Below are 7,895 nucleotides of genomic sequence, written 5' to 3'. Positions count from 1 at the left end.
TACGCCCACTTTCAACACCTGTACCTCGTCGCCATACATAAAAGGTTACACACTTTGCATAGCCCACCACTCGATGATCTTTATCTGAACATGCACTTGTCCAGATACTGCATGGATCAACCCCGATTCTACGGACGCAGGAAGCCACTCACCTCTGCCGTGCCTGTCACACAGAAAAAGCGAAAGACGGCAGCCGTTTCCACTCCAAGGCCAAAGCGACAGGCTAAGGCCAATAAAGAAAACCTTCTGCTGAACCCAAAGGCTAATGGATTTAATAGACGTCAGCCTTATTATGTCAAGAAGAAATACGGTGATGTACACTCCACGCAAAACAAATGGCAGCCAACACATCGAACCCACAGACCACTTCCTCCCATACGCTTCGACGACTCTGCTGCCGCTGTCCCAGAAATCTTCAGCCCGTCTTCTGCACTACTCATCCTCGATGCTGCCGCCGCCCTCCCGGAAACCCACAGGCCATCTTCGCAGTTCTATTTGACGACGCTTCTGCTGGTGCCTCTGAAATCCACGGGTCACTTTCTCCTTTGCGCTTAGATGACTCTGCCGCTTCTCGCCCGGAAATCAAGAGGTCACTTTCTCCATCCCTCTTCGACGACGCTGCCGCTTCTCCTCTCCCGGATATCCACAGGTCACCTCATCCACCCTTCTTTGACGACGCTGCCGCATCTTTTCATGGAACCCCCATCTCATCCTCCATAGCACCCATCCACACAGATGTCCACAGCACGCCATGGACAAGAAGCAGCTCGTTAGACCGGATGCTGAATGGGATAAGTGTGGATATCCCCGGGAACTCTATTCTGCTGGCAAAGATAGATCTGCTTCTGGAGACCATGCTAATATGGATCAACGGATGGATCGACGGATGGAGAAGATAGAGGCTGACATAGCGGGGATACATAATTTGCTCGGTGTTCATGTCCCTGTTTCCCCGACGCCGGACCAGGAGGGTGGCATGGATGTGATGAATGGGAGCATCGACCACCTTCCATCACCAAGCGCACCCCATACCCAAGAAGATTTTGTGTACATGTATGCCGTTGAGGAGGACATGACAACCCCATCAAGACCACGCCAGGAGACAACATGGCGACCAAGACAGGAGGAAAGCTTCCTTCCAGACAACCTACCCTCGCCCGCCGCCACAAGCACACCCGTTCACAGAAGACCTACATTCGCTTGCATTGATACGGTGCCCGACATCATCCTGCGCGATCTGCCATCGGAACTCAGGGAGAAGTATAGGGTGATGAGTGCTGGTGTACCCCACAAGTATGCCTTGTTACTTTTTAAGCACCATGTGTCCTACTTGATGTACTGCAACTGGGCCATCAAAGTGAACTACGAAGGAAATCGCGAAAAAAAGGCGCTTACTGACAATTTAAGAAAGACCATTCTGGCTGAATTGCGGCGCTTTTTTTCAATTACAGATCCTGTAATGAAAGGCGTTCGAGACAGCATTAATGGCGTTTTGCGCCATGCAAGGCATCGGCCATGGAATAACAATCTGGTGGGGTGCGCATTTGAGTGTTCAACTGTTGAAATTGTTTTGTAAAGGTTTTGTTCCAGTCCCCGAGGGCCACAAACGGACCCGGTTTTCAAAGGTTACCCTGAAAACCGGGCCTGTTTGCTGCCCTCGAGGACTGTGGTGGTGCAGGCCTGACTGACTGTTTTGCACACCATCCCACGTAAATGTTTTGACTTGCCATTCTTTAATAAAGGAGATGTTGCGTTTTGTATATTTTATGAATAAATAATTTTTTTTAATCACAGGTAAGACCATACTGTTGTGTTGAACTGTACTGTACATGTTTTGACCTGCTGTACTTAAATAAAGGAGATGTTGTGTGTTTTAACTTGTTAATAAAAAAATGTTTGTATTTACTGTACACAAGACCTGCACAATTCCAGTCCCCGAGGGCCGCAAACAGGCCTGGTTTTCAAAGGTTACCCTGAAAACCAGGCCTGTTTGCTGCCTTCGAGGACTGTAGTGGTGCAGGCCTGACTGACTGTTTTGCACACCATCCCACTGTAAATGTTTTGACTTGCCGTTCTTTAAAAAGGAGATGTTGCGTTTTGTATATTTTATGAATAAATAAAAAAAAATTATCACAGGTAAGACCATACTGTTGTGTTGAACTGTACTGTACATGTTTTGACCTGCTGTACTTAAATAAAGGAGATGTTGTGTGTTTTAACTTGTATTAATAAAAAATGTTTGTATATACTGTACACAAGACCTGCACAATTCCAGTCCCCTAGGGCCACAAACAGGCCCGGTTTTCAGAGGTTACCCTGAAAACCGGGCCTGTTAGCTGCCCTCTAGGACTGTAGTGGTGCAGGCCTGACTGACTGTTTTGCACACCATCCCACTGTAAATGTTTTGACTTGCCGTTCTTTAATAAAGGAGATGTTGCGTTTTGTATATTTTATGAATAAAGAATTTTTTTTATAACATGTGACTGTAAACCATACTGACTGACTGTAAATGTTTTTACTTTCTGTAAATAAATGTTTTCACTAACAGTAAACCATACACCTGTTGATGTTTTGAATTGCTGTGCACTTAAAATGTTTTTACATTGTACAGTATTTGTAAATAAATGTTTTTGTACTTACTCCACCAATAAAAGAACACGTTGATTTGTTTTAAATTGTTCCATTGGCTCCTTTGATACTGTACAAGAATATTAAAAAAAATAGAAGACACATTCTGTACTGGACTGTATGTACTGGTACTGTACAGAAGACACATACTGTATGTACTGTAATACATGTAGAATAAATGCATACTTTTTATTTTTTCGGGTTTATTACACAGTATACTGTATATAAAAAAGTATTGTATACTGTACGGTCGGAAAACATCAGCATACTGTTTCAGGTATTCTATCCTAATCAATAACAACGGCCACTAAACTGTAGACTCCGGTACGTGTTTTTTTTAAATCCGATTCAGCAATGTGCAGGCATTGTTACACAAAGCGATATTATCCATCGAAATCCCTCCATTAGCCGTTTTCTTTTCTGAGAAAAAAACAAAAAGAAAAGTTTTACTGTAATGGTCAGTCCCCTAAAGAGTTCCCAGCCAGTCCCACCAATAATTTTCTCGGGGGGCGTCTCCTGTTCACATGCGCATGCGCCTACCGTCGATGTAATGACATGCATATGCATTTCAAGAAGGTTACAATGCGTATGTGCCTCGCGTTCCACCAATTGTCCAGTACTGTATCTGCAGTACAGTACTGTAGAAGTCGCTCAGCCAATGATATTGCTTACAGGAGAATCGCTTGATTTTTGAATCGCACCGATATTGATATTTTCAAAAAAAAAAAAAAGGCAACATTACTCACCATAGAATTTCCCAATCAGCAGGCGCCGGCGCCGGCACAGGGCCACTGCCAGTTCAGTATTCTTGATCATACACGTTGACAGTTGGCAGCGGGACTACTACACCTGTAGTCAGCTGATGAGGCTGGAAATCGCTTAGGAACATGCAAGCTTGCTCGAAACTGCACGGGAAATCCGGCTCAGGCTGCAGGTGTCCGTGCGTGGACAGTCAGCGAGGGTTGTCACTGACGGTGGGACCATTATTGGAAGCCGGTGCTGGTGCTGGCGCATTGCTTGCCAGCGATTGTCGTTTCTTAGTTGGTTTTAACACGACCTTTCGCCTTTTACCGTCTGCATGATCATAGATACAGGAAAAACCCGGTGATACACACCAATACCCTCCAACAAATTGGGGATCAATACGATATAAACATGGATCGCTACATAACCTTTTCCTTATTGCACGCTTCCACACATGAGGAGCTGGTGAAAATTTGTAAAAGTCATAGTTTTCGATAAAATACTGATAAATTTGAACAACTGTTGCCATCTTATCATCTGTTGCATTAATCGCAGCCCATATCAAATACGCGTAAGTTCTGTCGGGTTTTTGGAAAACGGGCTGCACTTGAACACTTATGGCAGCGGGTCTCTGGAGAATAACAGAAACTGGTCTTTGTCTTTCTTTAATATGAAAAGTCTAAATTGATACATTATTGTAACCCTTCCTTCAGTGTCATGGCCAATTTATAATAGCCCGCTGTGGTATCTTTTTTAAACAAAACACCTGCAAGTCGACACATTACTGAAGCGCATGCGCATTACAATTCATGAATATCTGCCATCTGGCGGACACGCGAAGAATTGCAACCTATTAAATCCGAACTATTCTCAATAAATGCATGAACCGCGCATCAACCGCGCATGACCCGCGGCTGAGAACGCAACATGAATGCGGCATGCTCCCGGTAAAGTGTGTCGCATTCGAAAAATAAACCAGGAAAAATGCGGCGATGTTTTAGAATAAACGGGGCTGCAGCAGTAGGAAAGACTAAACTCATGAGCCCCTCCCTACCCCCCTCCCCCCCGAAATATATAGCAGTGATTATTACCGACAGTATACAAGTTACACTTCGCGTTAATTATATTAATTGTATGCTGATGAAAACACAGTGATTGGGGAATATCTACCACAAATGGTGCAGAGCCTGACATAAACATTGTGCAGAGGATAACACAAACATTGTGCAGAGCCTGACATAAACATTGTGCAGAGGATAACACAAACATTGTGCAGAGCCTGACAAACATTGTGCAGAGGATAACATAAACATTGTGCAGAGGCTAACACAAACATTGTGCAGAGCCTAACACAAACATTGTGCAGAGCCTAACACAAACATTGTGCAGAGGCTAACACAAACATTGTGCAGAGGCTAACACAAACATTGTGCAGAGGCTAACACAAACATTGTGCAGAGGCTAACACAAACATTGTGCAGAGCCTAACACAAACATTGTGCAGAGCCTGACATAAACATTGTGCAGAGGTTAACACAAACATTGTGCAGAGGTTAACACAAAAGTTGTGTAGAGGCTCACGCCTCCTAAACCTGCCATATTAATTTAGGGAAAAGAGTGAAAAACTACACCAGTTATAGACACACATTTTGATGCATCTCGTTATAATATTGTGCTGACTCTCTCCTCCCCTAACTCCTCCTTTAACTGCTCCTAAAATGCGCATTGCACTAGTAGCACAAAACTGAGACAAGAAATGGAGAAATGCACGTTGTACATTGACAGTGTCACGCAAAGTAAAAAACTGATGCAATTTCTGCGGCATTTGTTTGTGAAACTCGACACATATCCCCCGTTGGGTGCCCTGGTAGAATGATACTGGTCAAATGCCAATATGTCAATCCATAAAAGATGATTTAGTAATATATGGAAAAACTGTGATTAAACATATAAAAACATTCACTGGTGTGAATAAAACTATGTATTTAGTTAGGGTATATACTGTATATTAAACAATTCCTTAACAAAACCTACAGAAATAGGTTATGTGCCTCAGATTTACAGTGCAAGCTAAAGGAAAGCAAGCAGGCAGATAACTGATGGGTAGTATTTTAAGGCATATTAACCCAATTATAAGTATATTTTTGCCATCAGAGCTCTAACATTTATCACACTGCATTTATTAGACCTCTGAGCTAGGTTATGTCAAATGGAATACAGGCAAACTCCAGCATTTCATTAAACCACTGCCGGAGCAAGGTATTCAATCCAGATACTCTTAAACCACACGATTTTATCAAAATCTTTCGGAAATTGAAGCAATCACTAAGAGGTGTCTGGGAATTAAAATGTTCTGTCTCAGTGAAAGAGATACGTTCCTTGTAACATATATCAGTGGGTTTTTTTTTTAAAGACACATTACCGGGAAAAGACATCAAACACAAGAGTCACTGTAGATTCCAGAAAAAATCCAGCAACTGCAATTTTTCATACTTAAAAATAGACCGACAAAAAGCAAGCGTGCTGCTTCTTCCTAACACTTTATAACAGAGAATGCTATAATGTGGTGATTGATAAAATGTCTGCGGGAAATATGCAAATCATTGTAGTATATGAATAGTATGACAGGAGAAGGGACATTTATTTGCTTAAGGTATTTATCGATGCTAGGTTTGGCACTGCAATTAATTCATGCACATACTGTACTCCACAATAATGTTTTCTTTAACTTTATGTCTTGGGGGCATCTCTCACATGTCTCAAATATATGTGTGCCCATTATTCTCATGCACAAAAAATATTCAGGCTGGTTTTAGAGCTTGTTTTGTATCTGAAAGAATGCCAAAATGCTATTTAAATGATTATTCCATATGACCAAAATTAAACTAGTATCATAAGATCTTACTCTGTTTAGTTTGGTTTAGTTAGACCACTCATATTGAAACACCAACTTATATTGTATAAATGTCACAGACAAATAATGTGGCTTGACACCTGTTTTTTTTTTTTTTTTACAAGTGGGGGTCCCTGCAGCTAACCCACATCAATTTCAGCTATGGAAATCCCCCCGCTCACCGAGATTATTATATCTGCAGGGGCAGCCAGTAGCATCTCCGGCTGGGCACAGCAAATGTCTGTTTAAAGGTCCTGTGGTTCAACAGGAAGCAGCAAAATCATCGCTCACTGCTTCCTATTGGCCGTGTGACCTTTAAATAGAAGAGAGATACCAGCATCACTTTCAGATGTAAGTGTCTCAGGGAGCACGGGGTCCCCAGGCCTGAAACTAACACAGTTCAACTACGGAGACCACCTGTTTCCCACCTTGGTGGGATATATTCGAGTATATTCGGGGACAGTACAAGGAGCTTCCAAAAGAACTATTCATCCCAAGGGCAGTACAAAGGACTCTGGGTCATCAGTTAAGTTTGGAGGAAATGTGATTTCACCAGCAACAAAGGAAAGGGTTCTTTACAGTAAGGGCAGTTAAAATGTGGAATTCATTACCCATGGAGACTGTGATGGTATATACTATAGATTTGTTCAAAAAAAGGTTGGAGATCTTTTTAGAAAGGAAAGGTATACAGGGATATACCAAATAAGTAAACATGGGAAGGCTGTAGATCCAGGGATTAATCCGATTGCCAATTCTTGGAGTCAGGAAGGAATTTATTTTTCCCCTTATGAGATATCATTGGATGATATGTCACTGGGGTTTTTTGTTTGCCTTCCTCTGAATCAAAATACTGTAAGTACGGATATAGGATAAAGTATTTGTCATCTAAATTTAGCATAGGTTGAACTTGATGGACGCATGTCTTTTTTTCAACCTCATCTACTATGTAACTATGTAATATATATTTTTAAAGGCAAGGCTCTTTTAACCCTTTGAGTGCCGGAGGGGACGCGGTACCTGAGTGCCACGGCTCATCCGGCATCCATTGAAAGGTACCACACCATCAAAAAATCAACAATTATCCAGGACCTTTACGGGTACTTAAACCTTATGTAGTAAATACATTATGTTTGATGCCACCGTGCACATGTGCAAAAATTAGCCTCAATATATAAGGTAGCTAAATTAGAGATGTAGTATGTCTTGCCTAATTCATGCAGGATTGAACCAAACATATTTTTATATACAATGTACTGTAGATGAAGAAGTGCCATTTTCCCTATCCTTTTCCTTTACTAAATTAGCATGTCTTCATTAGATTGCAATCTAAATTGAACTCTCTAGAGCACATATGTTCACAGGTGGCACATACTGTATGTTATCCCATAGTGTATGCATTGGAGCAGTTCCATAAACCCCTTGTTCTAATAGTGCTAATGAAGGCCCATATTTACCAACAATGCTATTTCATAAGCTACGTAGTCAGAAGACTTGAATGGCGCACACTGAATGGGCCAGTGTGTCTTTTGGTGCCTGAAGGCATCCTACGAAATAGCACTGCTTATTAAATATGGCTTGCGGGAAACCAGCCATCTAATGCCTGATATTTTCCGAGATTTTAAATTCAACC

Source organism: Ascaphus truei, chromosome 1 (assembly GCF_040206685.1).
Source record: "Ascaphus truei isolate aAscTru1 chromosome 1, aAscTru1.hap1, whole genome shotgun sequence".
In the NCBI taxonomy this organism is placed as follows: domain Eukaryota; kingdom Metazoa; phylum Chordata; class Amphibia; order Anura; family Ascaphidae; genus Ascaphus; species Ascaphus truei.
The sequence above is the reverse complement of the archived record's forward strand: the minus strand, read 5'-3'. Positions refer to the sequence as shown.